The following is a 13,688-nucleotide window of genomic DNA, read 5'->3' on the forward strand; positions in this document are numbered from 1 at the left end:
CCCCCTCATATATAAATGTACAGTTCCTTCTCTGTATCATGCACACTAAGCTGAACCACATGATACAGTTGTCATAAAGCCGGGTACCCCCCTCATATATAAATGTACAGTTCCTTCTCTGTATCATGCACACTAACCTGAACCACATGATACAGTTGTCATAAAGCCGGGTACCCCCCTCATATATAAATGTACAGTTCCTTCTCTGTATCATGCACACTAACCTGAACCACATGATACAGTTGTCATAAAGTCGGGTACCCCCCTCATATATAAATGTACAGTTCCTTCTCTGTATCATGCACACTAACCTGAACCACATGATACAGTTGTCATAAAGCCGGGTACCCCCCTCATATATAAATGTACAGTTCCTTCTCTGTATCATGCACACTAACCTGAACCACATGATACAGATGTCATAAAGCCGGGTACCCCCCTCATATATAAATGTACAGTTCCTTCTCTGTATCATGCACACTAACCTGAACCACATGATACAGTTGTCATAAAGCCGGGTACCCCCCTCATATATAAATGTACAGTTCCTTCTCTGTATCATGCACACTAACCTGAACCACATGATACAGTTGTCAGAAAGCCGGGTACCCCCCTCATATATAAATGTACAGTTCCTTCTCTGTATCATGCACACTAACCTGAACCACATGATACAGTTGTCAGAAAGCCGGGTACCCCCCTCATATATAAATGTACAGTTCCTTCTCTGTATCATGCACACTAACCTGAACCACATGATACAGTTGTCATAAAGCCGGGTACCTCCCTCATATATAAATGTACAGTTCCTTCTCTGTATCATGCACACTAACCTGAACCACATGATACAGTTGTCATAAAGCCGGGTACCCCCCTCATATATAAATGTACAGTTCCTTCTCTGTATCATGCACACTAACCTGAACCACATGATACAGTTGTCATAAAGCCGGGTACCCCCCTCATATATAAATGTACAGTTCCTTCTCTGTATCATGCACACTAACCTGAACCACATGATACAGTTGTCATAAAGCCGGGTACCCCCCTCATATATAAATGTACAGTTCCTTCTCTGTATCATGCACACTAACCTGAACCACATGATACAGTTGTCATAAAGCCGGGTACCCCCCTCATATATAAATGTACAGTTCCTTCTCTGTATCATGCACACTAAGCTGAACCACATGATACAGTTGTCATAAAGCCGGGTACCCCCCTCATATATAAATGTACAGTTCCTTCTCTGTATCATGCACACTAACCTGAACCACATGATACAGTTGTCATAAAGCCGGGTACCCCCCTCATATATAAATGTACAGTTCCTTCTCTGTATCATGCACACTAACCTGAACCACATGATACAGTTGTCATAAAGCCGGGTACCCCCCCTCATATATAAATGTACAGTTCCTTCTCTGTATCATGCACACTAACCTGAACCACATGATACAGTTGTCATAAAGCCGGGTACCTCCCTCATATATAAATGTACAGTTCCTTCTCTGTATCATGCACACTAACCTGAACCACATGATACAGTTGTCAGAAAGCCGGGTACCCCCCTCATATATAAATGTACAGTTCCTTCTCTGTATCATGCACACTAACCTGAACCACATGATACAGTTGTCATAAAGCCGGGTACCCCCCTCATATATAAATGTACAGTTCCTTCTCTGTATCATGCACACTAACCTGAACCGCATGATACAGTTGTCATAAAGCCGGGTACCTCCCTCATATATAAATGTACAGTTCCTTCTCTGTATCATGCACACTAAGCTGAACCACATGATACAGTTGTCATAAAGCCGGGTACCCCCCTCATATATAAATGTACAGTTCCTTCTCTGTATCATGCACACTAACCTGAACCACATGATACAGTTGTCATAAAGCCGGGTACCCCCCTCATATATAAATGTACAGTTCCTTCTCTGTATCATGCACACTAAGCTGAACCACATGATACAGTTGTCATAAAGCCGGGTACCTCCCTCATATATAAATGTACAGTTCCTTCTCTGTATCATGCACACTAAGCTGAACCACATGATACAGTTGTCATAAAGCCGGGTACCCCCCTCATATATAAATGTACAGTTCCTTCTCTGTATCATGCACACTAAGCTGAACCACATGATACAGTTGTCATAAAGCCGGGTACCCCCCTCATATATAAATGTACAGTTCCTTCTCTGTGTCATGCACACTAACCTGAACCACATGATACAGTTGTCATAAAGCCGGGTACCCCCCTCATATATAAATGTACAGTTCCTTCTCTGTATCATGCACACTAACCTGAACCACATGATACAGTTGTCATAAAGCCGGGTACCTCCCTCATATATAAATGTACAGTTCCTTCTCTGTATCATGCACACTAACCTGAACCACATGATACAGTTGTCATAAAGCCGGGTACCTCCCTCATATATAAATGTACAGTTCCTTCTCTGTATCATGCACACTAACCTGAACCACATGATACAGTTGTCATAAAGCCGGGTACCTCCCTCATATATAAATGTACAGTTCCTTCTCTGTATCATGCACACTAAGCTGAACCGCATGATACAGTTGTCATAAAGCCGGGTACCTCCCTCATATATAAATGTACAGTTCCTTCTCTGTATCATGCACACTAAGCTGAACCACATGATACAGTTGTCATAAAGCCGGGTACCTCCCTCATATATAAATGTACAGTTCCTTCTCTGTATCATGCACACTAACCTGAACCACATGATACAGTTGTCAGAAAGCCGGGTACCCCCCTCATATATAAATGTACAGTTCCTTCTCTGTATCATGCACACTAAGCTGAACCACATGATACAGTTGTCATAAAGCCGGGTACCTCCCTCATATATAAATGTACAGTTCCTTCTCTGTATCATGCACACTAACCTGAACCACATGATACAGTTGTCATAAAGCCGGGTACCCCCCTCATATATAAATGTACAGTTACTTCTCTGTATCATGCACACTAACCTGAACCACATGATACAGTTGTCAGAAAGCCGGGTACCCCCCTCATATATAAATGTACAGTTCCTTCTCTGTATCATGCACACTAACCTGAACCACATGATACAGTTGTCATAAAGCCGGGTACCCCCCTCATATATAAATGTACAGTTCCTTCTCTGTATCATGCACACTAACCTGAACCACATGATACAGTTGTCATAAAGCCGGGTACCCCCCTCATATATAAATGTACAGTTCCTTCTCTGTATCATGCACACTAAGCTGAACCACATGATACAGTTGTCATAAAGCCGGGTACCCCCCTCATATATAAATGTACAGTTCCTTCTCTGTATCATGCACACTAACCTGAACCACATGATACAGTTGTCATAAAGCCGGGTACCCCCCTCATATATAAATGTACAGTTCCTTCTCTGTATCATGCACACTACCCTGAACCACATGATACAGTTGTCATAAAGCCGGGTACCCCCCTCATATATAAATGTACAGTTCCTTCTCTGTATCATGCACACTAACCTGAACCACATGATACAGTTGTCAGAAAGCCGGGTACCCCCCTCATATATAAATGTACAGTTCCTTCTCTGTATCATGCACACTAACCTGAACCACATGATACAGTTGTCAGAAAGCCGGGTACCCCCCTCATATATAAATGTACAGTTCCTTCTCTGTATCATGCACACTAAGCTGAACCACATGATACAGTTGTCATAAAGCCGGGTACCCCCCTCATATATAAATGTACAGTTCCTTCTCTGTATCATGCACACTAACCTGAACCACATGATACAGTTGTCAGAAAGCCGGGTACCCCCCTCATATATAAATGTACAGTTCCTTCTCTGTATCATGCACACTAACCTGAACCACATGATACAGTTGTCATAAAGCCGGGTACCCCCCTCATATATAAATGTACAGTTCCTTCTCTGTATCATGCACACTAACCTGAACCACATGATACAGTTGTCATAAAGCCGGGTACCCCCCTCATATATAAATGTACAGTTCCTTCTCTGTATCATGCACACTAAGCTGAACCACATGATACAGTTGTCATAAAGCCGGGTACCCCCCTCATATATAAATGTACAGTTCCTTCTCTGTATCATGCACACTAACCTGAACCACATGATACAGTTGTCATAAAGCCGGGTACCCCCCTCATATATAAATGTACAGTTCCTTCTCTGTATCATGCACACTAACCTGAACCACATGATACAGTTGTCATAAAGCCGGGTACCCCCCTCATATATAAATGTACAGTTCCTTCTCTGTATCATGCACACTAACCTGAACCACATGATACAGTTGTCAGAAAGCCGGGTACCCCCCTCATATATAAATGTACAGTTCCTTCTCTGTATCATGCACACTAACCTGAACCACATGATACAGTTGTCAGAAAGCCGGGTACCCCCCTCATATATAAATGTACAGTTCCTTCTCTGTATCATGCACACTAAGCTGAACCACATGATACAGTTGTCATAAAGCCGGGTACCCCCCTCATATATAAATGTACAGTTCCTTCTCTGTATCATGCACACTAACCTGAACCACATGATACAGTTGTCAGAAAGCCGGGTACCCCCCTCATATATAAATGTACAGTTCCTTCTCTGTATCATGCACACTAACCTGAACCACATGATACAGTTGTCAGAAAGCCGGGTACCCCCCTCATATATAAATGTACACTGCTTCTGTCATGGAGTGCAAGAATACCTACGGTTCAAGATAGCGGCCCAGTATGCAGGGGCGGAGCAAAGGGATTAAAATAGGAGAATGACTTTGAAGAGAGCTGCATGAACAGGAGAAAACGCAGTTAGTAGTGACCATAATATTGAAATTGTGCCCAGAAGTATAATGTCCCTTTAAAGGGACACTCAATTCAAAATAAACTTTTATGATTTAGACAGAGCAGCAGATTTAAGGCACTTTACAATTTACTTCCATTATCAACTTTTGCAGTCTTTTTATATTCACACTTTCTGGGGAACAAGATCCTACTGAGCGTGTGCACAAGCTCACAGGGTATACGTATACTAGTCTGTGATTGGCTGATGTCTGTCACATGATACAGGGGGACGGAAAATTGAAAAAAAATAAATGTGTCAGAATTTTTTTTACTTGTTATTTGAAATTAAAAGTAGCTGTAATATCATTGTTTTTTTATTATGCACGTGTTAATTATGGAATTCTACTGCATTGAGTGGTCCTTTAAGTAAAAGCTGTTTAAAGAGAAACTAACAGGAAGTGGATACCTGAGTATATATTGCTTACTGGCTGGACAACACCCAAATAAAGTGTTGAGTTCATCTGCATTGGTTCATACAACAATAAAAGACACAAACACACAAAGGGCACATTGGCTGTATCAAACGTTACTTTATTTGTTTTTTTAACTGGTGAGTTTGATTTGAAACAGCGTCACATGCAGGTTATACTGGGACTAGTTTCACATGCAGGTTATACTGGGACTAGTTTCACATGCAGGTTATACTGGGACTAGTTTCACATGCAGGTTATACTGGGACTAGTTTCACATGCAGGTTATACTGTGACTAGTTTCACATGCAGGTTATACTGGGACTAGTTTCACATGCAGGTTATACTGGGACTAGTTTCACATGCAGGTTATACTGGGACTAGTTTCACATGCAGGTTATACTGGGACTAGTTTCACATGCAGGTTATACTGGGACTAGTTTCACATGCAGGTTATACTGGGACTAGTTTCACAAGAAGTGACAGCGACATCTGACATCGCATGTTACTCCGGCTAAAGTGAAATCTCTGCGCTATCCATACAGCTCCACTGATCTAGCAGAAATGCTCTACAAGGATGCCTGAGCCCAGGGGTCACACAGTGTTAGGCCTGAGAGTGATCTCAGATTGCTCAGAGTAGGTGTTGTTTACTATAAATGTAATCTTGCATTATTATTATACACATTGTATAATATTTACATTTCTTGCTGTTGGGTGCCTCTGGTGCAAGTGCCAAGTGTGTCTTATAGAAACAATACTTGTTAAAGGGACACTCAAGTCAAAACTAAACTTCACAATTCAGATAGAGCAGTCATTTTAAACAACTTTCCAATTTACATCAATTAACAAAATGTGCACAGTCTTTTTATATTTACACTTTTTGAGTCACCAGCTCCTACTGAGCATGTGCAGGAATTCACAAAATATATGCATTTGTGATTGGCTGATGGCTGTCACATGGTACGTGTATGCATTTGTGATTGGCTGATGGCTGTCACATGGTACAGGGGGAGTGGAAATAGACGTAACTTTAACATTTGTCAGAAAAAAAATCTGCTACTCATTTGAGGTTCAGGGGCATATTTATCAAGCTCTGTATGGAGCTTGTTGCCCCGTGTTTCCAGCGAGCCTAACAGAAGTTATGAAGCAGCGGTCTAAAGACTGCTGCTCCATAACCTGTCCGCCTTCTATGAGACGGGAGACAGAAATCAACCTGATCGAATACGATCGGGTTGATTGACACCCCCTGCTAGCAGCCGATTGGCCGCAAATCTGCAGGGGGCGGCATTGCACCAGCAGTTCACCAGAACTGCTGGTGCAATGATAAATGCCGAGAGCGTACGCTGTCGTTATTTATCGATGTGCAGTGGACATGATCCGCAATATCGGATCATGTCCGCTCGCACCATATTAAATAGGCCCCAAGTGCTATTGCATTGTCTTTTTATAATGCATTTGTTGACTATGCAAATCTACTGTATCTACTGTATTTACTGGTCCTTTAACCCTTTTATGACTGGACTAAAAAGTCTACATCAGAACAGCGTTCCGATGTAGACAAATTGAAATCGAGATTTCAATTATGGGATCGGGTCTAGGGGGCGTCCCTAAGACGCTAGGAAAGCCCTCCAGACCGCAATCAAATCCTGCAAGCCTAGTAGGCTTCAGGACAGCCGTTTGCGATGACGTTGTATTGCGTCATAACGGCTTTAAAGCCCAGTGCCCTTGTGACAGAATACAACGGCATAACAGCATTAAAAGGTTAAGATCTAGTCTAGCGGTCTCAGTGGGATGCACGTAGATGCTACTGGCTGCTTCTGTACTAAGTTGTACTCGGGTGTGGTACATATCTCCGGTAATTTAGAAAAACAGGGAGAGATAAGGCACAAAAGCTGTTGGCTAAATTCACTAAGAGGTCTCTCCAGCCTTCTAAAGGTTCACCGGCCTCTAATGCAATTCTATGAAGCTGACTCAATAAATAATGGAGAGAAAAGTGAGCTTTAGTGAATCAGCCACTCAGAATAATGTAGGAACTGATGGAGCTAGTGACACAGGTGAGGCTGGAGAGAGATTTGGGCAGAATAAGGTTTAAACATATACAAACATGCAGGGGGGGGGGGGGTGATACAGAAGTTACTTGTAAGTCAGTAGTGAGGGTTTGAGATACAGTAATTGTACAAGAAAAGCTATTTTTTACAGCAAGATGTTAGGCATGTTTTTATGCAAGGGGCTGGAATATATACGATGCATCACAATATAGTTTCTGATACAAAACAAATCTGATGTACAACTAGACTACTTGATAACCAGACGGGGCCTAACACATTATCAGATAACTTATGAAAAAATAAAAGCAGAGAAAAAATTCCTACATATTAATGTCATTTAAACAGCAAGAATTTGAAGTTGACATTAACAAAATACTATTTTTTTTATGAATGTTCCATGTTTTAAATAATCACTAATTTATTGATATATATCCCTGAAATTACAGGTTCTGTTTCCTTTTCAAATAGATATAAAGGACTTCTGTAATTGCACCCTTGACCCTTTTCAAGGAAATCTGTTTATTACCTTTTAAATGTAGGTGAGGCAATAAAACAACAACCTGTTAGCTCTTAACAGAGGTAAAAAAAATATCTGCTGTTTTGTTTTAGATGAAAATGGAAGGGTTAGTATTAATTACCAATCTCTATAAATACTGTATATAGTGTACTCATTGAGGGAGACTGTTTTTAAATGCCTGTATAACATTAACTCGCCGTCCTCTGATAGCTAAGGGACTTGTTTAATGTCTAAGCACTTTGTAAACCAAGATACATATGAAATGGAGAGCAAATAATCAGGAAAAGGAGGACATTTACAAGTAGGGTATATAGTAAATACTAGGTACTTTGTACATCACAACTGCACATATATTCAGCACCACAGCAATGGATAGCTCCCATTATACTAGTAAAGACACACACAGGGGCACTTAAATTCTCCAATTTCAGCACCTATTTCAGTGGACAGTTCTCAGTGCAATTCAATTATACCGACAAGAGTCAAGCGAAGCCAGGAGGGTGATTTGAGTAACACTTCTGTCCCCTTCGGATAATGAAAATATATAGCTGAAGAACTGCAATATTAAAGCTTCAGTCACTACATATTGTTTCCAGACAGCCAGCATGATAACATGTCCTCTAATGTATAATTTATATTTATGTACTGGCCCAAGGAATTGCATGGATAACGGATGGTGATTCAGCAAATTGTACATCAAGGCAACAAATGGAGTAAAATGAGTCGTCCTGAGCTGAAATTCAACAATGTTCTGTATTGTGTAAAGTGAGTCTGGATAAACAACAGGATACTATAGGTTAGGTAAAGAACACAACTATTATAATTTTTGTCTATTTATTGCAAAGGTTTATTGATTTAACATAAGTTTCTTGCTGAAATCAGACACCGGAACACACTTTATTTTATTTGATCCAGGAGACAAGCAAGATATTATTTGAAGTAATAAAAGGATCAATACCCATGTAGGTATGACGTGCTCATGTAACAAGAAGACGAATACAATGTTATTCCTAATTATTATACAAAAACTGTGTGACGTTTAAAGGGATTGTGTACTATAAAAATTGTCTCCCCTATGATTCATTCTCAATAATCCATTTTAACTGCAGGAGTGTATTTAATTGTTTACAAATAGCGCCTTTTCTTTATTTTAGCATTTGCAATATCTGCTTTTGCTGTGGTGGCCCCACCTATACTGCTAATGTCAATACTTAAGTATTGGCTATAGAATAGCTGTGTAAACATAGGCAGCAGAAGAAATCACACTTCCAGTGGGTGTGGGGGAGATAAGTAATAGCATTTTAATTTTCAGTTGTGCTCTGTAAGCGACTGATGATCAAAACCTCGCCAGCATAGAGAGAAGTCTTGTACAAGCTAGTGGCTTTATTTAACATTCTAATGCAATGTGTACTTCACATGCATAACTGCACAGCAAGATAAACATTTCTCAAACTAAAACTTGCAAAATGTCTTAGATCATCTACAGCAGAGAGTGTTAGACCACTGGACCCCAAGTACTTTGTTATACAGAGATAAGGAAACATTTGTGTGTGAAGAAAGTGATAAGATAAGGAGGAGATCACTTTAATGGCTTGTGGTTTCACAGAACAAAATTACTATTTCATGTACAAAAATACACCTTAAAGGGACATAACACCCACATTTGTTTTAATCATGATTCAGATAGAGCATGTGATTTTAAACAACTTCCCTACTTCTATTATCTAATTTGTATTGTTCTCTTGGTATCATTTGTTGAAAAGGATACATAGGTAGGCTCAGGAGCTGCTGATTGGTGGCTGCACATGTATGCTTCATGTTATTGGCCAACTCGGTGCATTAACTAGCTCCCAGTAGTGCATTGCTGCTTCTTCAACAAAGAATACCAAGTAACTGAAACAAATTAGAAAATAGAAGTAAATTGGAAAGTTGTTTAAAATTGTATTCTCTATCCAAATCACGAAAGATACATTTTGGGTTTCATGTCCATTTAATATGTTTTCGATAATTTGATGCATGATAAATTGTTCCTTTAGGTTTATGTTTGTGTTTGTAATAGCTGGCTTTGTTCTTTGAATCTACAACACATAAAAATGGGTTGAACTTGCATTGAAATCATATCTCTTTATTTTATCACTTTCTGTACACACATGCTTCTTTCTTCTGTCTGTATACCAAAGCCCAAAACAGGTTCAAATGAACATTTTATTACTTATTTCTCCTACCTCCCACTGGAAGTGTAATTTATTCTGCTAGCTATCTTTACACAGCTTTTCTATAGCCTATACTTAAAGGGATATGATACCCAAATGTTGAAACACTTGAAAGTAATGCAGCATAGCTGTAAAAAGCTGACTAGAAAATATCACCTGAACATCTCTATGTAAAAAAGAAAGATATTTTACCTCAAAAGTTCATCAGTAGCCACATCCAATTGTAAAGGACTTCTAAGCAGCAAATCTGTATGCCTGTCCCGGGACCTGCAAGGGAGTGAGCCTCATGCACACTCATATTATTTCCCTATTCAGTGTAAGGAAGTTTACTATGAAATCTCATGAGAGTTAAGTCAAATCTCATGAGATCACAGTAAGAGTTCATGAGCTGAGCACTGTTGATGCTGATTGGCTGCTGTTAATTTCTTTATTTTTTATTTTTTTAATTGCAGTTGAGCTGCAGCTGAGTATAACTTGTTAAACAGAACTTACTCTGCTAAACTGAGGAGATTGTGAGGTAAAATATCTTCCTTTTTTACATAGAGATGCTCAGGTGATATTTTCCTGTCTGCTTTTTACAGTTTTACTGCATCAGTTTCAAGTGATTTAGCATATGAGAATTATTTCCCTTTGAGTAATAAAACTTTCAGTATAAGTGGCGATACCAGGGCAAATTCAGCTATTTCAAATAACAGTATAAAGGTAAAGGAGCTATTTGTAAACAATTTAATACACTCCAGCAGGAAAAATGGATCAGTGGCAACAAATTAGAGGAGAAAGATGTAGGATATACTGTCCCATTAAGAAGTAACTTCACATACAGTTTAAACTCTGCTGCTAATAGAACGATTCATTGGAAACACATTAAGGTAAAACTATTTTACAGTACACTTTCCCTTTAAACCCTGCTCTTTAAAACTGTTAATAACTTTCAGCCAGATTACGAGTTTTGCGTTATGGCTGGCTCGCTAATAACTTGTACGTTATTTTCACTGCTCACCTTTCATAGTGCTGCTATTACAGGTTTGCAAAAAAACGGCTTGTGCGGGCGATATGGTTGCGTTGAGCTCCATACCTCACCCAGATACAAGCGGTGTTTTGACGTGCTCGTGCACGATTTCCCCATCGACATCAATAGGGAGAGCCTAACACCTGCAATCGCGGAGTGTAAAGCTCTGTAACCCAGCCCCATTAATGTCTATGGGGAAAAAATGTATGTTTAAACCTAACACCCTAACATAAACCCAGAGTCTAAACACCCCTAATCTGCTGCCCCTAACATCGCCGACACCTACATTACACTTATTAACCCCTAATCTGCCGCACCCAATGTCGCAGCCACCTACCTACACTTATTAACCCCTAATGGCCCTTAAAAGGGCCTTTTGCGGTGCATTGCCCCAAAGAAATCAGCACCTAAGCTCCCCATTGCCCTGAAAAGGGCATTTGGATGGGCATTGCCCTTAAAAGGGCATTTAGCTCTTTTACATTGCCCAAAACCCTAAGCTAAAAATAAAACCCACCCAATAAACCCTTAAAAAAAGCTAACACTAACCCACGACGATCCACTTACAGTTTTTGAAGACTGGACATCCATCCTCATCCAGGCGGCAGCAGTCCTCATCGAAGCCGGCAGAAGTCTTCATCCAAGCGGGCAGATGTCTTCATCCAGACGGCATCTTCTATCTTTATCCATCCGGCACGGAGCGGGTCCATCTTCAAGACATCCGGCGCGGAGCATCCTCTTCTTACGATGATTGCTGAAGAATGAGGTTTCCCTTTAAATGACGTCACCCAAGATGGTGTCCCTTACATTCCGATTGGCTGATAGAATTCTATCAGACAATAGGAATTAAGGGGGAGAAAATCCTATTGGCTGTTGCAATCAGCCAATAGGACTGAGCTTTCATCCTATTGGCTATTCCAATCAGCCATTAGAATGCAAGCTCAATCCTATTGGCTATTCCAATCAGCCAATAGGATGAAAGCTCAATCCTATTGGCTGATTGCAACAGCCAATAGGATCCCCCCCCCTTAATTCCTATTGGCTGATAGAATTCTATCAACCAATCGGAATGTAAGCGATGCCATCTTGGATGACGTCACTTAAAGGGAAACTTCATTCTACAGCGACCATCGGAAGAAGAGGATGCTCCGCGCCGGATGTCTTCAAGATGGACCCGCTCTGCACCGGATGGATGAAGATAGAAGATGCCGTCTAGATGAAGACTTCTGCCCGCTTGGATGAAGACTTCTGCCCGCTTCGATGAGGACTTCTGCTGCCTGGATGAGGATGGATGTCCGGTCTTCAAAAACTGTAAGTGGATCGTCGGGGGTTAGTGATAGGTTTTTTTTAAGGGTTTATTGGGTGGGTTTTATTTTTAGCTTAGGGTTTTGGGCAATGTAAAAGAGCTAAATGCCCTTTTAAGGGCAATGCCCACCCAAATGCCCTTTTCAGGGCAATGGGGAGCTTAGGTTTATTTAGATAGGTTTTTATTTGGGGTGTTTGGTTGTGTGGGTGGTGGATTTTACTGTTGGGGGTTGTTTGTATTTTTTTTTTTACAGGTAAAAGCTGATTTCTTTGGGGCAATGCCCCACAAAAGGCCCTTTTAAGGGCCATTGGCAGTTTAGTGTAGGCTAGGTTTATTTTTATATTTTAATAGGGCTATTAGATTAGGAGTAATTTGTTTCTATTTTTGATACTTTCTTTTTTTATTTTGTGTAATTTAGTGTTTATATTTTTTGGCAATTTAGATAATTGTATTTTGTTAATTTAATTTATTTAATTTTATTGTAATGTTAGGTGTTAGTGTAATTCAGGTTCGGTTTTACTTTACAGGTAAATTTGTATTTATTTTAACTAGGTAGTTATTAAATAGTTAACTATTTACTAACTAGTCTACCTAGTTAAAATAAATACAAGCTGTGAAATAAAAATAAAACCTAAGATAGCTACAATGTAACTATTGGTTATATTGTAGCTAGATTAGGTTTTATTTTACAGGTAAGTATGTATTTAGTTTTAAATAGGAATTATTTAGGTAATAATAGTAGATTTTATTTAGATTTGTTTTAATTATATTTAAGTTAGGGGGTGTTAGGATTAGGGTTACGTTAGGGTTAGGTTTAGGGGTTAATAGGTTTATTATAGCGGTGGAGTGGGCAGATGGCAGATTAGGGGTTAATTATATTTAAATAGTGTTTTTGATGCGGGAGGGCGGCGGTTTCGGGGTTAATAATTTTATTATAGTGGCGACGATGTCGGGGAGCGGCGGAATAGGGGTTAATACATTTTTTAAGTGGCGGCAATGTCCGGAGTGGCAGATTAGGGTTTATTATTTTTATTATAGTGTTTGCGATGCGGGAGGGCCTCGGTTTAGGGGTTAATAGGTAGTTTATGGGTGTTAGGGTACTTTGTAACACTTTAGTTATGAGTTTTATGCTACAGCTTTGTAGCGCAAAGCCATAACTACTGACTGTAGATGGCGGTACAGATCTTGTCATTTTAGGCTGTAACGCTCACTTTTTGGCCTCCCAGGCAAACTCGTAATACCGGCGCTATGGAAGTCCCATTGAAAAAGAACTTTTTTAAAAGTGCGGTACTGACGTTGCGTGATG

General features: G+C 40.0%; 1 protein-coding gene across 1 annotated transcript in view; it reads right to left on the reverse strand.

Moving 5' to 3' along the window:
* DPYSL5 (dihydropyrimidinase like 5) overlaps positions 1 to 13,688 on the reverse strand; it is a 263,062-nt gene that overhangs the window by 115,249 nt on the left and 134,125 nt on the right. The window lies entirely within an intron of this gene.

This window comes from Bombina bombina, chromosome 4, assembly GCF_027579735.1.
Source record: "Bombina bombina isolate aBomBom1 chromosome 4, aBomBom1.pri, whole genome shotgun sequence".
NCBI lineage: Eukaryota > Metazoa > Chordata > Amphibia > Anura > Bombinatoridae > Bombina > Bombina bombina.